At 44.3% G+C, this 23,903-nt stretch overlaps 1 long non-coding RNA gene and 1 other non-coding gene across 3 annotated transcripts; both read right to left on the reverse strand.

Moving 5' to 3' along the window:
* Positions 1–2,215: 2,215 nt before the first annotated feature.
* LOC132597358 (uncharacterized) lies at positions 2,216–20,411 on the reverse strand. 2 transcript variants are annotated; one of them, XR_009564011.1, is made up of 5 exons: positions 20,062–20,411; positions 18,975–19,086; positions 14,129–14,193; positions 10,626–10,763; positions 2,216–6,186 (listed from the first exon to the last, which is right to left on the reverse strand). It is a non-coding gene; the product is annotated as an uncharacterized lncRNA (long non-coding RNA). The 2 variants fall into 2 exon arrangements; XR_009564010.1 differs by lacking the exons at positions 14,129–14,193; positions 18,975–19,086 and having other exon boundaries at positions 20,062–20,408.
* On the reverse strand, positions 10,253–10,374 carry LOC115865754 (small nucleolar RNA SNORA26). The gene has a single exon (XR_004044413.1). It is a non-coding gene; the product is annotated as a small nucleolar RNA SNORA26 (small nucleolar RNA).
* Positions 20,412–23,903: the final 3,492 nt, after the last annotated feature.

The following is a 23,903-nucleotide window of genomic DNA, read 5'->3' on the forward strand; positions in this document are numbered from 1 at the left end:
TTGAAGAATAAGAATTTAAATGTAAAAGCTTAAATTAATGGAGAATTATTAGAGAATGATTTTTTGAAACACATCAGTGGAAGAAAAGTCAATTTCTCCTTTGAAGAACTCAATAGAAAAAAGACATCTGAATTTTAAATATCTGTAAAATGGAAAACAAACGCACAATAACAGAATAGGAAGTTTAAAAATCAAGTATGACACACAGTTAATAAATCACTTCTCCCAGTCTTCACTTCTGCGATCCTGGCTCAGAGTCTCTCTTACCTCGACCTCTGAAATAGCCTTGCCGCTAACTTGTCTCTCTGGTTCCACCCTTGCCTTCCTAAAAATCCGTTCTCTGCATGACAAGCTGAGTGATCCTTTTTAAAGATCTTAGTAAGACCTGGTCAACTCTCACACTTAACACTCTCCCTTGCTTTTCTGTGGCTCTTAAAATTTAAATCCCCCGTCAGGCTCCCATGGCGGCACGTGACCACTCGCCTCCCCCCGGTCTCTGCTCTTGAACTGCCCCACCTGAGTCTTGTACCAGTTGTTTCCTCTGCCTAGATCACTCTCTCCAGCCCATCTTCACGAGGCTGGGTCCTTCTTGTCCTTTAGGTCCAGCTTAAATATGTCTTCCTCCAAGAAACTTTATGAGTCCCCAGTTTAAGGTAAAAATAAAAAACTAACATTTGGGAAGTGTTTTTCTGTATGTCAGGCACTTTCTGACACTTTGCATGCAAAATTCAAGCACTCTCATGAGAACCCAATGAGACAGACTATTATTATCATTCCCATTTTACAGTAAGGAAACTGAATCCCAGCAAAGGTATGTAAATCCCAATATACTGCAAGAAGTAGCTTATCAGAGTAGTAGTGCCAGCTACTCACAATCATATCACTACAGCACTTTCCAAAGTGTAATTTTGTGTGGGCTCCAGACTCGCTCTGTCACTAACACTAAATGTGCTGGTTTTCATCAAACATCTGGAGAAACTTCTGTACCTTTCTGTAAATTCTCTTTTAATTTCTCAGAAATGTCTAAAAGGGGAAGAAAAATGTCCATGAAGACTATAAAACTTCATGCTTTTAGCCAGTGAGAAGGTAATAAACCCTGCCTACAGAAGGTGTGTTTTCATGCAAACTATAAAAACAAACAAACACACACATTACATTACATTCTGTCTCCTCTTGACAGAATGTAAACCTATGTCTGCCTTGTTCACTGGGGTATGTTCAGCTCCTAGAACAATGGCAGGCACATGGGAAATACTCAACTAATGTCTCCTGACTGTTGAAGAAATGGATGAGTACATAAGGGAATAATTAAGAAATCAACTTGATAAGAAAAAAAAAAAAGACCAGGAGAACCAAAGGGTCACTTTTATTCTTCTTTTTTTTTCCCAACATCTTTACTGGAGTATAATTGCTTTACAATGTGTTAGTTTCTGCTTTATAACAAAGTGAGTCAGTTATACATATACATATGTCCCCACATCTCCTCCCTCTTGTGTCTCCCTCCCTCCCACCCTCCCTATCCCACCCCTCTAGGTGGTCACAAAGCACCGGAGCTGATCTCCCTGTGCTATGCGCTGCTTCCCACTAGCTATCTGTTTTACAATTGGTAGTGTATATATGTCCATGCCACTCTCTCACTTCGTCCCAGCTTACCCTTCCCCCTCCCCATGTCAACTCCATTCTCTACATCTGTGTCTTTATTCCTGTCCTGCCCCTAGATTCTTTTTTTTAGATTCCATATATATGTGTTAGCATACGGTATTTGTCTTTCTCTTTCTGACGTACTTCACTCTGTATGACAGACTCTAGGTCCATCCACCTCACTACAAATAACTCAATTTCGTTTCTTTTTATGGCTGAGTAATATTCCATTGTATATATGTGCCACATCTTCTTTATCCATTCATCTGTTGATGGACACTTAGGTTGCTTCCATGTCCTGGCTATTGTAAATAGAGCTGCAATGAACATTGTGGTACATGACTCTTTTTGAATTATGGTTTTCTTAGGGTATATGCCCTATAGTGGGATTGCTGGGTCGTATGGTAGTTCTATTTTTAGTTTTCTAAGGAACCTCCATACTGCTCTCCATAGTGGCTGTATCCATTTACATTCCCACCAACAGTGCAAGAGGGTTCCCTTTTCTCTACACCCTCTCCAGCATTTATTGTTTGTAGATTTTTTGATGATGGCCATTCTGACTGGTGTGAGGTGATAACTCATTGTCGTTTTGTTTTTTTTTTTAATTTTTATTTATTTATTTTTAGTTGCATTGGGTCTTCGTTGCTGTGCACAGGCTTTCTCCAGTTGCAGCGAGTGGGGGCTACTCTTTGTTGTGCTGCGCGAGCTTCTCTCTGAGGTGGTTTCTCTTGCTGTGAAGCACGGGCTCTAGGTGCGCGGGCCTCAGTAGTTGTGGCTCTCCGGCTCTAGGGTTCAGGCTCAGTAGTTGTGGTGCACGGGCTTAGTTGCTCCGCAGCATGTGGGACCTTCCCGGACCAGGGCTCGAACCCGTGTCCCCTGCCTCGGCAGGCGGATTCTTAACCACTACGCCACCAGGGAAGTCATCATTGTAGTTTTGATTTGCATTTCTCTAATGATTAGTGATGTTGAGCATCCTTCCATCTGTTTGTTGGCAATCTGTATATCTTCTTTCCCACCAGCCATTTTTAAACCATCTGCTAGCTGCAACCTTATCTCAAGGTTGTTCCCCCGTGTAACCATGCAACCATTTCAGACCCCAATCAATCCTTATTTAACAAGCACCCTTACTTCCTGCCAGCTCCCACTATAATTCTTGATAAACAAGTTATGTAACAACTGTGACCTTGCCGTTTTTGCCTTGATAAGTCTCCCCTATTTGGTAGTCTGGTGGAACACAATTCAAGTGCTTCTTGAAGCTGTCTCCCATCTTAATTCTATTTGTAGATTAAGGTGTTCAAATCATTTATCATTGTAACAAATATCATTCAAAGGATTACTGTTAATTCTAACAGAATTGATTACAATGGCCCCTGCTTTCTGGCATCTTTCATTGAGTCTTGGTAAATGTTGATAAATAATTCAATGAAATGTTAAAATATCTGAGGATTTTCAGTTGGCTAATAAACTCTTTTGCCAACTAATGTATCTTGTGCTCCATCTGTTACAAAATGATGGAAAGAGAGTATCCCTCCTACAAAATAACTTAAGATCCAAGTATCAAAAATGTGTCCATTAATAATTTTGCAACTATTTTCTGTAACTTTTCATGCCCTACAAACTTTACATAAGGAAGCAGAAAAGGTGCATATCCTTTAACGCAATATTGTGTGGCTAAACACACCTGAAAATCACTCATGCCAGTTGACAGAAGACCTTATCCTTCCAAGAGACATTTTCTAACATTCCAATTACTACACTCTCATTTCACAACTTTTCCTCCTAACTTTGTTAGAACTCAATGGTGTGAAACAAGGGCTGAATAAGTAGATTTGCATGTATGCATTAAGGTTTCTAATGTACCCGAATACTTGAAAAGGGAAACAAAGTAAGCCATGATCAGAACTCCAAAATGGCATATAATCAACTTTATTCATAAGTTTTTGGAAATTTACATCTGACAACAACCAGTGCCAAAGTTCAAACCTGCTACTCACATTGGCTGTAAGTGAGCTCTATCTTACGTTTAGTTAAGCAATGCCCAAGGTCAGCTTTACATGCATTACTTAATCCTCACCACAACCCTCTTCATTGTGATTCAACAGATATGCCTGTCCTTGTGAAGCTTACATTCTACCAGGGAACAGACAATAGGTATACAAATAAGTTTATAATCTAGTGTGTCTCAAACCTCTTTAAAAGTGACCCTTGAGCACTGAATTCCAAGGGTCAGTAGCTATCAATCTTCTCCTGAAAGGAAATTCGTTAACAATAAACTTTGTATCAGTTCTTGTCAAAAAGGCCACGGAGAAAGCAGTGGTGGCCTACCTACCCTTTACTGTTTTTCTCCATTTTACAGAAGAAAATTGAGATTGTGTCAAGAATCTAGATTTCTTTTCCGATCACTTCCCCCAATTGCTTAGAACACTCCTGCCACTCTAATTCAGCATCCCATGACCCTCATCTATCCAGGTACCACAAAATACCCAATACTGAAAGCAGAACGCTCATCTTTTAATGGTTTCTCTAGTTTCAGTGCAAGAGTTTAACTACTGTTTGCTTACACACACAGGAAAGGAACAATAGAGGACTTCTGCTCAGGAGCCCCCCCCTCTTACTATGCCCTGTACCACTGGAACAGTTTCCATATTTTATCTTCTTTTGATACCAATATCACTATGAACAATAAACCCACCTCTAAGGATGTACCCAGAATACTGTTCATTTTTCGGCACAGCTTGAAATAACTTTTGAAATAATTTTCTCTATGTGAAGTTGTCAATTTGCTATAATGTTCATTAGTTCGCTTATATTCAACTTTCAGTTGTCTTTTTGCAAAGCTAAGTATATGTACGTATACATACAGGCATACCTCGTTTTATTGCTTCACTTTATTGCACTTTGCAGATACTGCATATTTTACAAATTGACGGTTTGTGGCAACCCTGTGTGGAGCAAGTCTGTTGGTTCTATTTTTCCAACAGCATTTGCTCACTTTGCATCTGTGTCACATTTTGGCAACTCTCGCAATATTTCAAACGTTTTCATTATTATTATATTTCTTACGGTGATCTGTGAAGTCACTATTGCAAAAAAGATTGACTTAATGAAGGCTCAGGTGATGGTTAGCATTTTCTAGCAAGAAACTATTTTTAATAAAGGGATGTGCATTGTTGTTTAGATATGTTGCTACTGCATACTTAATAAACTACAGTATAGTGGAAACATAACTTTTATTTACACAGGGAGACCAAAATATTTGTGCGACTCCCTTTATTGCAGTGGTCTGGAACCAAACCCGCAATATCTCCAAGGAATGACTGTGTATTTTTTCTTCTTTCCTCTGCTCTATGAAAGGTTGCACACTCGATACCAGTTCTGCATCTTGCTCTTATTTTCAGTAATGGTATAGTCTTTTTTTTTTTTTGGCTGTGCTGCACGGCACGTGGGATCTTAGTTCCCCAACCAGGGATTGAACCCGTGCACCCTGTATTGGGAGTGCGGAGTCTTAACCACTGGACCACCAGGAAGTCCCAGTAATGGCATAATCTTTAGCAAGTTATCTACCCTTCCAATTTATTCATCTGTAAAACGGGAAGAACACTGTGTGAGAACTAAATGGAATAATGTAAGGACAGGAGCAACGGAGTGACACGTGCAATACGATAAATGCTACCTCCACTTGGTCCCTACAGCCCCCCTCGCTGCTGCTGCCCATAATCATAAGACAGCTACAACTCATACCAGACAAACGACCCTTTAGACCGTAGATTAAATGCTCACGGGAAATCAGGAGAGTACAGCAGATCATCCCAGATTAAATGGTCTACAGCTTTCTCCCTAAGGGAAATAAAAAGAAAGTTTTCAGTCAGTTATTAAACACAGTTTGAGTCAAATTTAAAAGGATTTCTACAGAGCCTGTGTACATGTACACTGGATTCTTTCACCTTCCAACAAAATCAAGGTTTCCAAATTCCCTTATGTATTTGAACACATTCTCTGGTGTATCAAGAAAAGTTTAAAAAGTGTTACTGGGACGAAAACTTTTTCTTTACCAACTTAGGGTGAAGTACTTGGGGGCCTGTGAATTAACAGACAGATTAATAGGAGCCAAGATTATTATACATGTAGGCAAGAGCATGCTGTAGGGAGTAAGGATTTATATACCAGCTTAATAGGATGGGGGTGGGGTGGGGAACAGTATTAAGGCCTCAGTGGGAAAGTATGGAAGGTTCTCCCAGGATGTATTTACGCAGTTCCTTGGCAGGTCCTGATGCAAGAGAGGGCTTACAGCAGCTGAATACTTAGAAAGACCTGCTTTACTTATCAAAGGGAAGTTCAGAGAAAATTTTTTGGTTTTTTAGTGTTTTTTTTTTTTCCCAGCAGCTGCTGTTTGTTCAGATGGTCTCAGTTTCAATAGTCATTATGCCATTTTGGTGAGGTTAGTCCCTTCATTTCCCTGTTATAACCTATCATGAAGTTTCACAGGCAAGGAGCTGGGGAGATTGCTGTGGGGACACATGGATTAGATGTCAGGAGGTAAGAGATCTGCGAACAAAAACACAAGATAACAAGGATGAATAAGCATAAAAGGGCAACTCCCAACACACAGCCCCATCTTTCACTGAACCAGTCTCTTATTCTCGAGGTCAGTCCAATTAATTCTTGCTTCACTCATTTTATGTACGATGTCAACCCGTTCTTTTATACGGTTCAAACCATCCTGTACTTCTTTTGATTTATTTACATACGAGCAGCACTGTCTGCCAATGACAGCACAGTGTTCCCTGTTGGGCAGCCTGTGTAGCCAGGAGACGGCGATTTCAGAGCACAGAGGTGAAACCGCTAACCCCTGACGGACGTGCTTTCAAGGTCTGCGGGGTGCCAGTGAATCCTTGTTCCATGACTTTGGAAACATTCAGAATTGCTTCTTCCAGATCAGAAGTTTTCAAGTTTGGAAAAAGGGTCCTTACTGAATCAGTATTGCGATACATGAGTGGCTTGCCTACAATGTCTGGCTGGATGTGTCCACGTGGTGCTACTTCATGCCTGAAGGAGCCCAGGTTTATAATCCGGCTAGCATTTCAAGTGGGATAACTAGTGAGGGAAGGTGCCAGGTAGCCGAGTCCACAACGCCCTGACCATTTAGGTGGGAACCCTTTATATACCTTATTGCCACACAAAATACACAGACCAGAGGTGTTCACAGACAAGGTCAGAGTGGAACCTGTGACCCACCAGGATGGAGTTCGGTGTCCATGGTGGCCTTTGTCATTAGTTATGTTGGCATCTGTATATCTCCATTTCCCATGTGCCTCTGTCAGGCTGTAAGAGCAAAACAGGCTACGAAATATCGGGTAAGAGGAGACCTTCAGTCTGGTTTTAGCAGCTACCGAGAAAGTTAATTCCAGAATTTTGGTCAACCCATTTGTGGCCTGGGGTATCAGGCAGACCAACCAGGGGAACAGCTGAGCTGTTCCAGGTCCTATTTGTGTGGCCTGCAGGCCAGGAATACTGTCCAGTGACTACGCAAACATTTGTATCATTATAATAATCAGTCTGGAACTCATTTATAACGTCTTTGGAGGATTTGAAGGTGTCATCTGTGGAATCAAACCAGTGTTTGATTACAGTATTGTTTTGGTATGTTACCTAGGAAGGGTCCAGTGCCGTTTTTATTTTCAATGCAAAGAGAAAATTTTCCCTCCAATACCCTCACCTGAGTGAAGGACAGACCTCAAGCCTCCGTGGGGGCTCCCCAATGCCAAGTCACTCTGCCGCAGGAGGAAGCAGAGTGCCTTCCATACATCCACTGTCCAGAATGGGTCCACCAGGTGCTTGCACTGGCAGGGACAAAACCTAGTTCAGGTTCTGGTGCGTAATTTAGACGCTGACATAACCAGCAATTAGACTGATTAGTTAAGATGGCCAGGGTCTGAAAGATTGGTGTGAGTGGGTGTTGTGGCCATGCTAAAACTGTTGAAAAAGCAGTAAGAATTCGCTGAAGCAAGACATAGTCCGAAAGGGAGCCCGTAGTGGGGGAACAGAGGGAGGATAGGTTTAGACAAGCAACCTCCAGTCAGTCCTTCTGTAACTGAAAGAGGAAGGGTTTTGTTTAAATTTCTATGTCAGAAAATTCTGCAGGTCAGGCAGAGGTTGCAAGGGAAGATAAACGGAGACAAAATTCTTGATCAGAGATCTTGGGTAAAGCTGTCTACTCTGTGGTGTCGTCTGCTTCTGGAGCCTGAGTAAGCTCTTGAAATCCTCAATTTGAGGTCACGCATAGGGATGGCCTTCTAATTGTCCCGGGGGGGGGGTGATGACATGGATCTAGCTTGGTATCGCATGTGAATCCAGGAGGACTTTTATTCTGATGACAGGGTAGATGGTTAGCGGTACTTCCTAAGGCCTCTCCCAGCAAGGTGACAATGTACGTTTTCTTCTAAAAATGTTGATGTATACTCATCTCCTGGAAGAAAGGGATGGCAAGGCCTGTCAGTGAGGACCATGCTTTTTTTCACCTGTTGATGAGACGCACCAAGTATAGACGGTCTTGTATATAACTAGTTAGAGTACTGAATTGTTCACTCAAGTCCCCATGCTGCTTGCCCAATCCAGGAATGGAAGGTTTAGAGATGCCAGCTGGCACTGGGGTGACTAAAAACTATTTCAAAAGGGATCCATTTGGTTTATCCTGGATCTGTATAAGGGCCAGGGATAATGCTTCTAGCCATATAAGTCTAGTTTCTAGATAGATTTTTTTTCCCCTCTGGCATTCTTTTTTATGTCTACATTTTAAGGTCTTCCTTCCCCTGAGGATAAGGGATGGTAGGGAGTATGAAATGTTAACAAATATCCTCTCAGAGTCTTTGTGAGCAAGTGATTTGTTTCTGCTGTAAAGTGAGTTCCTTGGACAAACTAATGGTTACCAGTGGAGGCGGGGGGGAGGCAATATAGGGGTGGAGGACTGGAGGGTACAAACTATTGGGTTTGTAGGCTACAAGGATATACTGCACAACACGGGGAATACAGCCAATATTTTGCAACAACTGTAAATGGACTGTAACCTTTAAAAATTGTATGCAAAATTTAAAAATTAAAAAAAAAAGTTCCTTCGTCAGATTCAGTTCATAAAGAAATGCCAAAACAAGGAATAATCCAAGGTACTAGTTTGTTACAACTGTTGTGGCATCAGTATGTCTAGCTGGCTAGCACAGACCATCCACTAAACATGCAGACAATAACTCAACAGTGAAAAGAGCCTAGGGCTGGAGGTAAGTCTAAAAGTCCACCTAGAGTGCCATAAAGGACAGTGTGGGTCTTGGAAGACTCCCTGAGCTACATTGGTTCCCTCCAGAAACTTGGTAAGATTTATAGGTGGTACACTGGGAAATAATAAGTACCAGTACCTGCAGAGGTCAAGAATCTGTGGAACTGCCAAAGTGTGCTAACAGCCTGACAGACTCTAAAGGCTCATCTAGTCGGTATAAATGTCTGTAGCTTTCCCTTTTGCCAATGTATCAGCTCTAGGAAGAGCTATGAGTTTTGTAGCTTGGGTTGATTTTCTAGTGGGCAGCATGCAGCAATGTTTGCTCTGGGATAGTCAGCTTCCCTGAAAATTTTGTTTACAAGAGCCATCACATAGAAGAGCATGTCTGGCTTGCTAAAGGACATGTCCAAGAGGTCTTCTTGTGGTTCAGAAATCATCTAGATGGTTGTAAGGTAACCATGTGGAATGGCTCTTTATCATGAGGGGTTTAAGAGTATTAGGTACAAGGTGAGGTACAAGATGATGGAAGGGTAATTAACGGGCTTGTTCATAGGTGGTCTGTCATTGAGTAGAGAGGTGTTGTGTTTTATGGACTTGTAAGAACTGATACAGCATGGGAACAAAAAGGTGAAAAGGGGAAACTTGTGTAAGGCTACTGGCTTGTGAATCAGGGTGGCAGCCAAGTTAATGTACTTAGGCACAGGGGCATGTCTGATCCCATAGGATCCCAACTGACATGAGAAATATTCTATGGGGTGTATGTGAAAGGGAAAAGGTTGTCCTGGAATACCTGCATCTATCCCACTCTTCTCATGGCAATATAGGTGGAAAGGTTTGTCAAAACTGAGTAATCTGAGGGCTAGGAGATGGACAATGTGAATTTCAATGCTTCAGTAAAGGATTCTGTGGTGTATCTGGGAGGAAGGCATATAAGGGTTTGGCAGGGGCAGCGAAGTTGGTAATCCACTGGTGGCAAGAGCCAGCTACCCACAAAGATTTGCATAATCGTTCATCTTTGGGAGAGGGATGGACAAAATTGAGTCAAAGCATTTGGGGTGAGTTTTTGCATACCCTGAGATATTTCATGACAGGAGGAGGTAACTCTCGTTTCTACCCAGTGAAATGTGACTCTGGAGGTTTTATGACCTTTGTCAGCTGGTGCATTTAGATGTTCTCAATTTATAGTCTTTATATCATTCTAGCGGGTTGTCCCTGCCTTCAATGACAAATACCAACACTTGTACTATCAATGCTAAGGTTAAGTTTGAATCCATCGCTTCTGCTCGGAGCTGTGTAAAAATATCACAAAGGTGCTCACAATGAAAGGAAATTTTCTTCTGGTTCAGCTGTGACTCCAGACAGGCTCCAAAGAGGAGTTCTACAATCTCTTCTCTGGGTTTTATGGAGACTTTCTTTACCCTTCTGTGTTAGCCTCTTAAGGCACTGCGTCAACCTTAAAAGGGCACAAGAAAGGGCGATCTGGGTTTTTCACAGGGTTCTCTACGATTTCCTGCGTTCCTCTCTCGTCAACGTCCGTGGACCTAAGCAGTTTCTTTAACCGAGTCTGAAAACCCACTAGAAGCAGCTGTTCTGCTTGTGAACGTCCGTTTCCTTTGTTAAAGGAGAGCCGGAAACACGTGCTTGGGAATCCTCCAGTAGTCACTGACCACGTGCTCGAGCCCGCGTCATTTCATTTCCCTCAAAGACAAGCACATACCTGCGCTTAGAACTCAGGCCGCTGCACCCGCAGTCGTTGGAGACAAACTCCCCAGGCTCACGGTCGGTCCGAGACCCGCTGTTGCTGCCGCAGGCTGGGCCTGGCCCGAACCCGCTGCAAAGTAGCCGCGGCTGCGCCCTGGGGAAGCAAAGCCTAAACTTGTTACCACGCGCGGGCCAGCAAGCAGGGAAGCCTCCGGGAGGCTGGGCGCAGTGTGTGTGCTTCGCGCGGCCCCGGGACGGGCACCGCCGTCCCCTCCCTCCCACCCCTCCCCGGACCGCCGAGGGCTGCTCTACTCCTGCGTTCTGGCCGCCGGGAGCAGCGGAGCTCCGGGTGGGCAAAGCTCGAGGGGACGCGAGGCAAGCCCAGCCCCACCCGGGCCCGCGGACCGGCCGGGAACCCTCCCCGCCGCAAGAGACCGCAGACTAGGGTAACACACCGCCCAACTCCGGGGGACAAAGAGACCCACGACCCGCGGAGACCCAGCAGGTGGGGGGGGACCTGGAGGAGGGCTGCGGGGCGGGCAGCCAACCCCCGGGACGGTTGGGGAGGGGGCAGGACGGGAGGAGGGCCGTGGTGTAGGCAACCAATCCCAGGGAAGTTTCTGGCCGAGAGGGGCGGGGCCCCCGGCCTTTCGACTTTGGCTGCGGCGGGAGAGCTAGCTGACTGAGCCGAGCGTGCTTTTTGGAGCCACAGGGAGTCCGCGCGCGGAAACCGGATTTATCTGGCGCTTCCCCAGGCCTTAGCCCTCGTGCATCTGGTTCTCCCAGGCCAACGTTCCTTCCACAAGAACTCTCCTAGCGAGGCCTTCTCCTGTATCCTCTCCTCAGGTTACCGCCTGGTCCAGGGCTCCCGGTCACACAACCCCCTAGAATGCAGAGCTGCTCGTTCCTATGCCACAGTTTAATTTGAGTGCCTACTACGTGCCATGCACCCTTCTAGTCTTTAAAAAGGCGAAACAAAGGACTTTGATATTCTAGTGGAGAACAAAAACAGAATCAAGATGTAAAAATAAAATGTCGTAGGGTGATAAGGAGAAAAACCTAAGTATTTTATTACAACTTGGAAAACTAAAGATAGAGACAGTAGTCTTTGCTGTGAACAAATGCCCCTTATGGCACTAAGAAACAAAGAAGCAAAACTTATCATGACTAGCGTTACTGTGCTGCTTTGGAAAATATATTTCACTGTAGAAATAACTAAATATGATGGAAGGCTCTTTACCAGAGATCCCGAGTAGGGTCCTATTTGGATCCATATCGCAGAGGGGACCAAGATGGACAAGGACAATGGCCCTGGGCTGCGGGACACATGGTCCACAGTCCTGGTGGCAGTCACTAGTGAGAGGCTGCTTGGGAAGGAGGCTAACTGTCATGGGGATGGGATAGTGGTCTTCAAACCCTTCAGATTCCCAGGTCTCCTCTCCCAGCCCTGAATAGGCCTGCAGCCTGCTTTATCCTTCCCAGTGTTCTCTCAGCTGGGGGGAACCCTTCCCCCAGAGCAGCACCAATCCCACTGCTCTGGTCTGGGCTCCAGTCCTATTGGCTTCCTCAGCCCTCCCAGGCTATTTATTTTTTATCTCCTGCCTCTTCAAATTTCTCTCTCTTTTGCTCTTCAGTCTGGCTCAAGAAATGGGTGTAACCACTATTCACACTGCCCTTTGCTTATGCTGATTCACTGCCCCATTTATAACTCTGTTTATTTCATTGATGTCTCTTTTCCTCCCTCTCCCTTCTAAATTACCTTTTATTTTCCCCAAGCTATTTTTACCTTCCAAAACATGTGTGTTTTCACAGTACAGCTGAGTAAAGCCAGGGGTGAGGAAAACAGTGATTGTGAAATAAAGTGGAAAGAGAGAAATGCTCAGTCCTTGGAAGGAATTGCCTCCTGTTGGGCTGTGTTTATTCATTTATAGAACTCATGTGTATTGAGAGCTACCATATGCCAAGCCCTGTGGTAGACCTAGAGGTACACAGATAGTAAGAAAAAGAAAAACAAACAGAACAAATCATGGACCTTGCCCATGTGGAACTTTTAGTCTAGTGGGTAAAACATATTAATACAAGAATCACATTTTTAAAATGTGAAATTACCACTTAAGAGCTAAGATGGAGGTCAGAGACTCAGCTGTGAGGTTGAGGAAGGGGTGATTAAGCAGAAAATTGAAGATGAGTTTATGAGGCAAAGCAGAGGAGCCTGGGGTTTAGTTCCACGTAGAGGGAAGAGCATGTGCAGAGTGTGGGCTCCAGGAAGGAGCTCAGTGCATTGATGGGAATGTACGAAGGCTGCTGTGATTTCTGCACAAAAAGCCAAGGGATGGGGATGGAGAGAGATGCAGGATAGGCATGATATAAACTGGGCTTGGGGGTAGGGGACTGGGGTGTGGAGGGTGGGGTTATCTGGAGGTGCTGGTGGCTGCCAGAACTTGTAGACCACAAAATTGCCCATATATTAATGCTCATTAACAATGTGTTGTATACATGCAGGTCAGTAAAAGTTGATGTTTGCAAGGCTGGCATGTGTTCAGGCCAGCATGTTGAAGACAGTAAGAGCTAACCTTTATTGCCCACTTACTACATGCTCTGAACTCCTTAAACTGCTCTACACAGATTAGCTTATTTACTCCTTTCAGCCACCTACTGGGTACACGATTTCTCATTTTGTACCAGAGGACCCACATATTGCTAATATTTTTTGAGGGCTGTTCTCCTGCCACTCTAATAGTTTAGGTGGCTGGTAAACATATTAGGAATTGTGAGCACATCCAAACAGTGGGTCAGGTTCCTCCCCAACACGTGTACACAAACATAACCTTAGGGAAGGAAACTGAAATCATAGCTGCAATGGCCAAATGGTGGACACAGGATGGCAGCATGGAATTTTCAATTTCTGTAACTTTGAAGGTGCTTTTCCCTAAGAGTGATTGTGGAATTTCAATTAGAACTCTGAGAAAATCTAGAATTATGTTGATAGCCATATTAGAAGTTGCATGTTGACCAGCTGAACCTGAACAATGGTACTTGCTGTCCTATAGTATTTGATTATACTGGATTTTAAATATTGCTTTTTCTTAAAAAAAAAAGCGCTCTTTAAAATAATTACATGTTATCCATGAGAAATGGAGTATTGCCTGCCTTGTCAGTAAACAAAGGATGTCACAGTCATCAGCGATTGCAGCCGCAGCTGAAGGTAACCTGGTGAGCCCCAAGTGAACTCAAGAAGGAAAAGAATACCTGCCATCTAGCAGCCATCAGACTGCAGCCACTCCCTGTGGTGAGTCCTGAGGAAACACCGATGTGAAAACACTGGATACTGGCCCGGAGAGTTGAGGTGCATATCAAAGGAATGATTTCAGTGAGCCCAGATTCTTGCATCTTCCTATGCATAGAAAAGCGCTAAATTCCTTAACTTGAGATATCTGGTTTTCTTTAATTTACAATAATCTTTTGACATTCAGACTACCTGCCCTTTGTTGCAAAACTCCTATACGTCCCGGCCCTTACCTCGCCTCCTTGGAGCAGTTCTCTCAGGGTTACTTGAGATGCTGCTACCTCCCGGGCTTGAAATCCTAAAAATTTCCACCAAATAATACATAACTCTCAACTTTTAGGTTGTGAATATATATTTTTAGTCAACATCCATTATGCTTAGCATCCAATGTACTCTATGAAAGTAGTATATAAATTATATTTGGCCAGTTAAACTAATTAGCATAAGGTATCCAATTGCAAGTACAGCAAAAAATGGACTATTTAATTCTATTAAAGAAAATGAAAGAGCCAGACCTGCTCCTTCAGTAGCACAATTTAATGAGACTGCTTCAGATGAGTCCTGTTCTACATCAGAAAAGGAACACAAATCCCTCCAGCTTCTATTTCTGGCTCTACCACACACAGGCTTTGCTATTATACTCAGAGCAAGATGGAACCTGCTTTTTTTCCATCTGCAAAATGTAGGCAATGCTTTTAGCCTTTTTCACAGGAGGGGCAGGATTAATGAGAGCCACAAATGACCTTGACCTGTTTTGTAACTACAGGTACCTTTTTATTGCTATATTTTCATGAAAAATGAAAATCTGCTGGATTTTTTTTTCTGACGAGTTAATATTAGGCTAAAACTTTAAAGTCTGGAATATGTACTTTATCAGCTGCTCTTTAAAATTCCAGTATCCAAATTTAAACAAAAGGAAAATAAGATAAATCTTTCAAGTGATAATCAAAACAGTAGGAAGTGAAAGGGTTGCCTTATAAATTGAGGTCTATTTGTTTTTTCAAAACTGTTATTTTCAGTAAGATTAGTAAGACTGAAATACATTATTAAAGCCATGTTGAATGAGGCTAGCTTGCTGGAAAAAACATGCCAGAAGTAAGTTGGCGTGTCAGGATATGGTCCACGTGTTTACATGTCAAGCCAGTTGAGAAGTTTGTGATAATGTGCTTTAGAATGATTGTTGATCACTCTGAGATCTTTCCATCAATCCCAATATGATGCCGCAGGCCTGGGATTGATGGTACATGAAGGAAGAAAAATTCTTAAACGTGGTGCTTTTGCAGAGCTCTGACTAGTCAGAGAGTATCTTTTCCATCCTAGGCAATGGTTACTGGTCTACATCACTGTAGGAGAACGCAGTCCTTATTTCAGCAATTAGGTCAGATACACATTATGATTTACTTGTTTCTGAAAGACAGAATCTAGGTCAGAATCATAAGGAACGAAATCAACTATTTCAAAATATATAGCTGGTTAGTGGGAAGTGCTTAATTCCCTATGCCTATAGGTTCCAGGTGGAGGTATTTCTAGTAAAATAACATGCTTGTCTGTCTCTGCTCCCTTCCTTCCTCTTCCCCAGGGAAGGAAGGGCTTCTCTCCTGGATGAGTTTGAAGGAGGAGCAGAGCAGGAAGGGGCAGCCTCTCCCTACCTCCGGGGCTCTGAGACCAGCTGAGCTGCAGTTGCTGATGTGAATTCTGTTTACTGCAACTGAGTCCATGTAACATATTTGCTTTGTGCTTCTGACCATGCTATTATTAATGTTTGTTATCTGGACTCTGAGATGAATTTTACACAATGAACAAAATGAATCCATATTCATAAAATTCTCCCATATCAAGTCTTATCTTATTTCAGAAACTCAGAGGAGAAATCACCCGTTTTATAGATGCCAGAACCCAGATGAAATGTAAAATAATGGATATTCTGTCTTTTGCTTGTGTTCACAGTCTTCCGTATTCTTCATGGCAGTGGCTGTAGAAGTACAGAGGGAATGGGAAAAGTGCAACATTTTTACATATACTTTTCCTACTTTAATTTTAACTAAGACCGTGGGCTGTACGAGGCCATCTCCTTAGATCTAACATAGTAGCTAAAACACACTTGAAGCTCAACACATATTTGTTGACTGAATGAATTATTAAATTCAGGGCATTTTAATTGAAAATGTTTAAAAACCATTTTAAGGTATTTCATAATGCCCTTAATCAAATTCAATAATAGACTACTTACAGGTAATCTGATCCAGCCTGAGGGTCTTACCAAGCTCCTTTTTGGGCAGACCCATCTTGAAGGTCATGAGTGTACACAACTGAGGAACCTTTTAAGCATTTATCACACAAAGGAGGGAACTACCACATTAGCATAGACCTCACATAAATATATAATACAGAAATACAGAATCCCAGCCAAACACTTCTGGATGGGAAGAGTTAAAAAGGATAGCATCTATCATCGACACTGATTACAAGGAAAATGATATCAGCCCTCTGTGGCCTGAAGCTCTAGCGTGTGCCCAGTAACGGCTGTCATTCATCATCTACCTCAACTTAGCCTGTGCCTCATGAGCCCCTTTCTACTTACTAAGTGTACTTCCTCTGCCTCCCTCTGACCTTTCTACATCACATCCTCCAACTGCCTGTCCTTGCTCCAGATGACATATACCGCTAGGGGTTCTCCTTCTCCTTCCCCAGACTCCTGGGGACTCTCATTTTCAGCCTCATGGGTGAAGGGTGGTCTCACTTCCATTTATGCACTTAATTGGGCAACAGGCAGTAACTGAGCACCAGCTGTGTGGAGCACCGGGCTACGTGCCTGGGATACAAAGATGATCCAAACATAGTCCTGGTTCTCCAAGAGTTCGTGGATGATGGTCAGACAGTAAGTGATGTGGTCGAGGTGGCACCGGGCACTGTGGAGACAGAAATGAGACACAAAACCAGCCCCAGAAGAGTTCCAGGAGCAGGGCCTCCTTCCTCAGGTTGCCATGTCCCGGAAGAGATGGAGGTGGAGGTAGGCTTGAGAATTTTTTTTTTTAATTTTTAAATTTCTATTTTTTTTTACAGTAGGTCCTTGTTGGTTATCTATTTTAAAAATAGCAGTGTGGGGCTTCCCTGGTGCCGCAGTGGTTGAGAGTCCCCCTGCCGATGCAGGGGATACGGGTTCGTGCCCCGGTCCGGGAAGATCCCACATGCCGTGGAGCAGCTGGGCCCGTGAGCCATGGCCGCTGAGCCTGCGCGTCCGGAGCCTGTGCTCCGCAACGGGAGAGGCCACAACAGTGAGAGGCCCACATACCGCAAAAAAAAAAAAAAAAAAAAAAAAAAAAACAGCAGTGTGTACATGTCAGTTCCATGCTCCCTAACTATCCCTCCCCCCCACTATTCCCTCCCCACCCCGGTAACCATAAGTAACCATAAGTTGGTTCTCTAAGTCTGCTTCTATTTTGTAAATAAGTTCACTTGTATAATTTTGTTTTTAGATTCCACATATTAGCAATATTATATGATCTTTGTCTTTCTCTGATTTGCTTCATTTACTATGATAATCTCCAGGTCCATCTATGTTGCTGCAAATGGCATTATTTCATTCTTTTTAATGGCTGAGTAGTATTCCACTGTATATATGTACCACATCTTCTTTATCCATTCCTCTGTCAATGGACATTTAGGTTGCTTCCATGTATTGGCTATTGTAAACAGTGCTGCAATGAACATTGGGGTGCATGTATCCTTTTGAACCATGGTTTTCTCTGGATATATGCCCAGGAGTGGGATTGCTGGATCATATGGTAGCTCTATTTTTAGTTTTTTAAGGAACCTCCATACTGTTCTCCATAGTGGCTATACCAATTTACATTCCTACCAATAGTGTAGGAGGGTTCCCTTTTCTCCACACACTCTTCAGCATTTATTGTTTGTAGATTTTTTGATGATGGCCATTCTGACTTGAGACTTGAGAATTTTGAACAAGTTCCAGATCCAGAACAAAAGGCTTTGTGAAGCTCAGTTTGTGCTCAGACGAAGAGGAATAGTTAGATGTGGGCTCAGCAGAGGAAGGAAAGGAAAGTTCTGCAGACGTTACAGAAAATGTCAGTTTACATTTGGGGGCTTAGAAACAGCACTCATCCCTCTTTTTGATGGGGCCTTATTGGCACTTTTTAAAAATTGGGGTTAGAGAATCAGGGCTAAGGCATAAAAAGGGTCCATTTACTAAAATTCTTATAATACATCAGGAAAAATTATGTGTGTGCTGTAGGTATTTTACTGCCATTTTAGAGGAGGTTTATGGTTTCTTAACAAGCTTCATTCATTATAACGTGCATACTTGTATAGACAAGTTGAGGAGAAAGCTTAATTGACATTAATCCCAAAGGTGTTGATGGGAAGGGCTTTTTTTGTTTGTTTGGTTGTCTTTGAAGTGAAGATCAGAGGTGATTCTTTGTCACCCACAAAACTTTGATGTTTTCCTGCCCTAATGCTCAGTCAGGATGTAAATACAAATATACACTGGCAACATCCACAATCACTTTAGGACTAGGTGAGAAATTTGTTAAGGAAAATATTTGTTACTGCTCAATGTGGCTTTGAAATGTTCCTGGGCCCCCTGGAGGGGAAGGTAGTTCTAGAACAGAAGTATTAACATCCATTAACAAACAAAGTCTACGTAAAAAGCCAGTTTAACACACTGCAAATGAATGTATCAAAATGGCAAAGAAAAAATAAAAAGGTTGGTGGGGGGATGGGGGGGACACTTGCTTTAGTACAGCTGGAGTGGGAGTGTATAAGGATGTGAGTCTGACTGAGTTTTGGAGCCGGACAGGCTCAGCTTTGAATCCTGGCTCTGTTATTTGCTAGCTGTGCGCCTTCAAGCAAATTACATCTTCTCAGCTTCCTCATAAATAAAATGGAGATAATAATATTGCTGTTAGGATTCACTGCAATTACATAGTTAAGGTGCCTAATATATAAGTACATGCTCAAAATGGTAGATATGTTGATCTTGAGCAAAACAGTCATTTCACAAAATTTTAACTGATGTCTTAAAGGATATGGTATGAATTTTAAGTGTACTAAATGCCCTACCTTGCCAGCTCTTCATGGTATGATATTGGCTTATGTGTTTCATTGTTGCCATGGATGCTGAAGATGCCAGAGAGGATTCATCAAAGGATATGGATGAAACCTGGTAGAGAACCTGAGGACCAATTTATTCACACACATAACGACAATTATTCCATATGTTGTATTAACACAAGCATCGATGAGTTCTGGTTATATCTGGCTGTCTCTTACAAATATTATCCTCTGCTTAATTTATAACCTGATATACCTAGGTGGAAGTAGTACTTTTGTTAGGTAGTTAGACATTAGCAGCAAGGAGGTGACAGTGGTGAGAAAACCAAGACGAAATCAAGTCACACACGCAGTCATCTGGGGACTCTCCCTTGACACCACCCAGACAGGTAAAACTATGGTCGTGTGGGGGGCAGTTTATCCTGATAATAGAGGGGCACAGTAACACAAGGTAAGGTCCCCCGGCTGCGCATGCCCAGACCAGACAGGCGTATAACCTATAGTAAACCCAAACTCATTATACCATAATTATAAAAAATCTACATGTGGTTTTGCCGCCCCACCCCCACCCCGTGGGCGTTTCTTAGCGATCCAAGGGTGAGAGCATGCGCAGCAGTAAACTTGTTACATAGTTCGGGACTGTCAATCAAATAATGATCCCCTGTCACTCACCCCCGCCTCCCTGCAAAATGCTCCTTAAAAGCACCCTTAAGCGTGTATAGGAATGCTGTTTTCCATTCGCAGAAACAGCCCGCTCTCTCTCCCTCTGAGAGTGTACCTCTGGGTCGATAAAATTTGCTTTGGCCTTGCTTCACTTCGCTGAAACAGCCCGCTCTCAGAAACAGCCTACTCACTCTCTCTCTCTCCCCCCTTCCCCTCCTCCCCCTCCCCTCCTCCTCCTCCCGCCTTCTCTCTCCCCCTCCCAGAGTGTACCTATGCTTAAATAAACTTTGCTTTGTGCTTAAGCTTAACGGGGTAGTTTGCAATTCTTTGCTTACTATCGTGAACCGAGATTGCTGGTCCGGGCCTTCCGTTGACCTCCTCGGTTCAAGCTATTTTGTTATAACGTCCGTCCACCCCGTGACACTGCTCTTACCGTGAGTCGAATCCGCAACGGTACGTTTGGGCCACGGCCTAGTAGCTCCCCCGGCTTCCTGATCAGAGGTATGTTTGCGACGCCTACTTTGCGGCTTCCCCGCGCCTGCTTTGCAGCTTCCCGCAGCCTGCTTTACGGCTTTCCCCGCTTTCACGTTCGCTAAAGGTAGGATTACGCCCGCCGGCTGAGTAGCACCTTCCCGGGGTTTCGTCCATTTGCATGACAGTTGCCCCGCCTGTCTTACATGCCTCTGCTCCTTGCCTCATTCACCTGAGAAGGGACTACTCTGTCGCTGCTAACGTGAAATGGCCCTAATGCTGTTTTATTTTCCTACAACTCTCCTTCCCGGCCTCTCGCTTGCGTCCTTCACCACTGCCGGCAGCAACGGTGGACGAATTGCCACCTTCTGACTCTGTTAAGTGTTTACACCTCTCCTGTCAAACCGACCTCCTGATCAGCTTCCTTGAATCACGGCTATAGAGAAGGCTTCACACCTCTCTCTGGATCAGCTTACTAGACCTCCTAATCATTTTTTCTGTCACTGACTGGAACCGAGATCAACAGTGGGACTCAGGGAGGTCTTTTTCCCACTTTCATTTCGGGGCCCTTTTTTCCGTTTCTGAGACTCGAAGGAGCTTTCTTCTGTGGATAGGTCAGGCTGATGGCCGCCCCAAACACCCAATCTGTTATATTTGTGAGGACTTCCAGCAGTTCCATACACCACTTTTTGGCCAGACTGCTCTAATTTGGGATCCCCTCATTCTTTTCCTTGTCGTCTTAAACATCTGTTTTACATGGTCCCTAAGGAAAACCAACTCTTCCTCCCCTCAGCCACCTAGAACAGTTTCCATCACTTACCAGACCTTGCCAATCGCCAGCCTGTCAGGAGTCTCCAGGGACTTGGCTTTACGGTCCTGATCACCTGCATAGGAGCCTTGGCCCACTGGCAATGGGAAAGAAGGAATAGCCACGCTATTATGAGATTCAGGAGCCAGAGAGTACAAACAAACGGCTCGTTAAGGAGAGGGAATCTCTCTTGGTGACACAGCCTCAATGCGGTGTGTTCCCTCTACCTAAAAACCAGTTGCTCATCCAGGTGAAAGAATCTCTGTAGGTGACAGAACCATTGGCACATGGTCTGTTCCTCTCCGTGAATGTTGCGTGTCCTCACTGCAAGTAACGGCAAGGAAAATGGAGTGAGATTCCCTATGTTCAAGCCTATTTCGCTCTTAGAGATAAGGAAGAACTCTGCAAGACTTGTAAAATTGACTCTGCTGTGCTAGTCCTGATGAGACAGCCCCCATCCTCTCCTCGAGAGGATCCATCTGAGCGGGGCCATGCTAAAAGGGAACCTGAACCAGATAAGAGCCATAGGGAGAAAATCTTTAAACCTGGGGATAGCACTAAACCCACCCCATTCTCCATCTAATCCCCCTTTGCCACCGATAGCCCCCTTAACGCCTTACCTGGGAGATGTGACTCCCACAAGGCCTCCCCCTAGAATTTGCCCTTTGGTGGAGACAACGGGTGAATTTGGACCCCAACTCATTCAGAAGACTTTTACTCTTCTAGAGTTAAAGCACATCAGACAGAAACTAGGTAAATTTTCTGATGATCCTAACCACTACGTTGACAACTTCGGCTTTTGACTTAGCCTGGAAGGATGTCATGATAATCTCAGAGCGAACTCTATCAGATACTGAGAAAGTAAAGGTCCTAAAGGAGGCCTGCAACTTTGTGGACAGCCTCCATTTATCCAGCTCAAAATATCCTGTGGGGGATACCACCATTCCCCATAAGGACCCTTACTGGGATTACAATAACCCCAATGGACAATGGGAAAAAGAACATCTTATAATCTGTATAAAAGCTGGACTCAAAACAAGAAGAAGGAAACCCATTATTTCCTCAAAGTTTTCTGCCATCAGCCAGGAACCCAATGAAAACCCTACAGCCTTCCTGGAAAGGCTCAGGGAGGCAATAATTAAATATAGCAACCTAGACCTGGACTCCCTTGAAGGAAAAACCATTTTAAAGGATAGGTTCCTTATCCAGTCTGCACCGGACATCAGGAGGAAGCTCCGAAAGCTTACGCAGGAGCTCAATGTTAATCTAGATGAATTTCTAGCTACAGCCACCACTACCTTTTATAACTGGGACCAGGAGAAGGAGGTCAAGGCTCGGGAGAGGGAAAAGAGAAAAAAAAATAGGCAGGCCCAATTATTGGCAGCCCTACAGGGGCAAACCTCATCCGGAGAAGCCCGGACCCGTCCCAACGGAAGCCAAGACCGGTGCCGAGTCTGCAAAAAGCCTGGCCACTGGGCGAGGGAATGCCCCAACAAGGACAAGCCTCCTAAGATACCCTGCCCAAAATGCCAAAGAAGTGGCCATTGGGTAGCCAACAGCCCTTGGGCTGAAAGGCCGAGGGGCCAGGGGCAGCCCCTTGGATGGCCCTAGATTGACAGGGGCCTTCCACTCCAGATGGACCCCCTGTTTAATGTCAGTATTACTGGACTGGAGCCAAGGGCAAACTTGGATGTGGCAGGTAGGACCATATCTTTCTTATTGGATACGGGGGCTGCCTACTCTGTCCTAGTTTCCTTCTCTGGACCCTTCTCCTCCGACTCCTGTCAGGTTACAGGCGTCTCGGGTAAACTTACTACTAGGCCTTTCACTCTCCCTTTGTATTGTTACTGGGAAGGATATACATTCTCTCCTTCCTGGTCACACCTGAATGCCCCCACCCACTGTTAGGTAGGGGCATCATGAACAATCTGGGAACCAGACTGCTACTTGGGGGAACCACTGCAGTAACACCCCTCCAGTTCTTAGTCTTAGAGACACAGCCCCCTCTGAGGACTGGCACACCAGCCTTAGCTGAGTTGCCAGTAGGCCCCCAGGTCTGGGCTGATGGAATGCCAGGGGGAGCTATAACCGCCTCCCCAGTGCTTATCACCTTAAAGGAGCCAAACTCTTTCCCCAGTCAGAAACAATATCCAATTCGCCCAGAAGCCCCAAGGGGACTGCAGCATCTCATATCCAAATTTTTACAACATGGGCTACTTATTCCTTACAGTTCTCCCTGCAACACCCCTATCTTACCTGTTAAGAAGCCAAACAGAAAAAAAAAAAAAGAAGCCAAACAGAGAATACAGACTGGTCCAAGACTTAAGAGCTATCAGTGAGGCAGTTGTCCCACTCCATCCAGTAGTCCCCAACCTGTACAACTTGTTGGGGACCATCCCAGGCACAGCCTTCTGGTTCACTGTGTTAGACCTAAAGGATGCCTTCTTTTCCATACCTCTGGACCCACGGTCCTACTACCTCTTTGCCTTTGAGTGACGTGGGGAAGGGAATAGAGAACAACAACTCACCTGGACAGCCCTACCCCAAGGGTTCCGAGACAGCCCTCACCTTTTTGGCTAGGCCCTGGCCTAGGACCTCCAAGATCTACGCCTGGAAGAAGGGACTGTCATCCAGTATGTGGATGACCTTCTTATTTGCTCCCCAGACCACGAGAGAGCCTTAACTCATGCTACCCAGACCCTTAACTTTTTGGCCAAATGAGGCTATAAAGTCTCTAAGTCCAAGGTCCAATTGGCACAGCAGGAAGTCAAATATCTGGGAATAATCCCCTCCCCAGGGCAACGCAGGATCTCCCCTGAGAGAATACAAGGGATTTTAGATCTGCCAGAGCCAGCTACCCAAAAACAGCTCCGAGCCTTTTTAGGCCTCACAGGTATTGCAGATTATGGATTCCTAATTATGGACTAAAAGCACAACCTCTTTATGAGGCCCTGAAAGGAAAATCTGACTCTGAACTTCTGCTCTGGGGCCCTAAC

The sequence above is a fragment of the Globicephala melas genome, chromosome 5 (genome assembly GCF_963455315.2).
Source record: "Globicephala melas chromosome 5, mGloMel1.2, whole genome shotgun sequence".
In the NCBI taxonomy this organism is placed as follows: Eukaryota; Metazoa; Chordata; class Mammalia; order Artiodactyla; family Delphinidae; genus Globicephala; species Globicephala melas.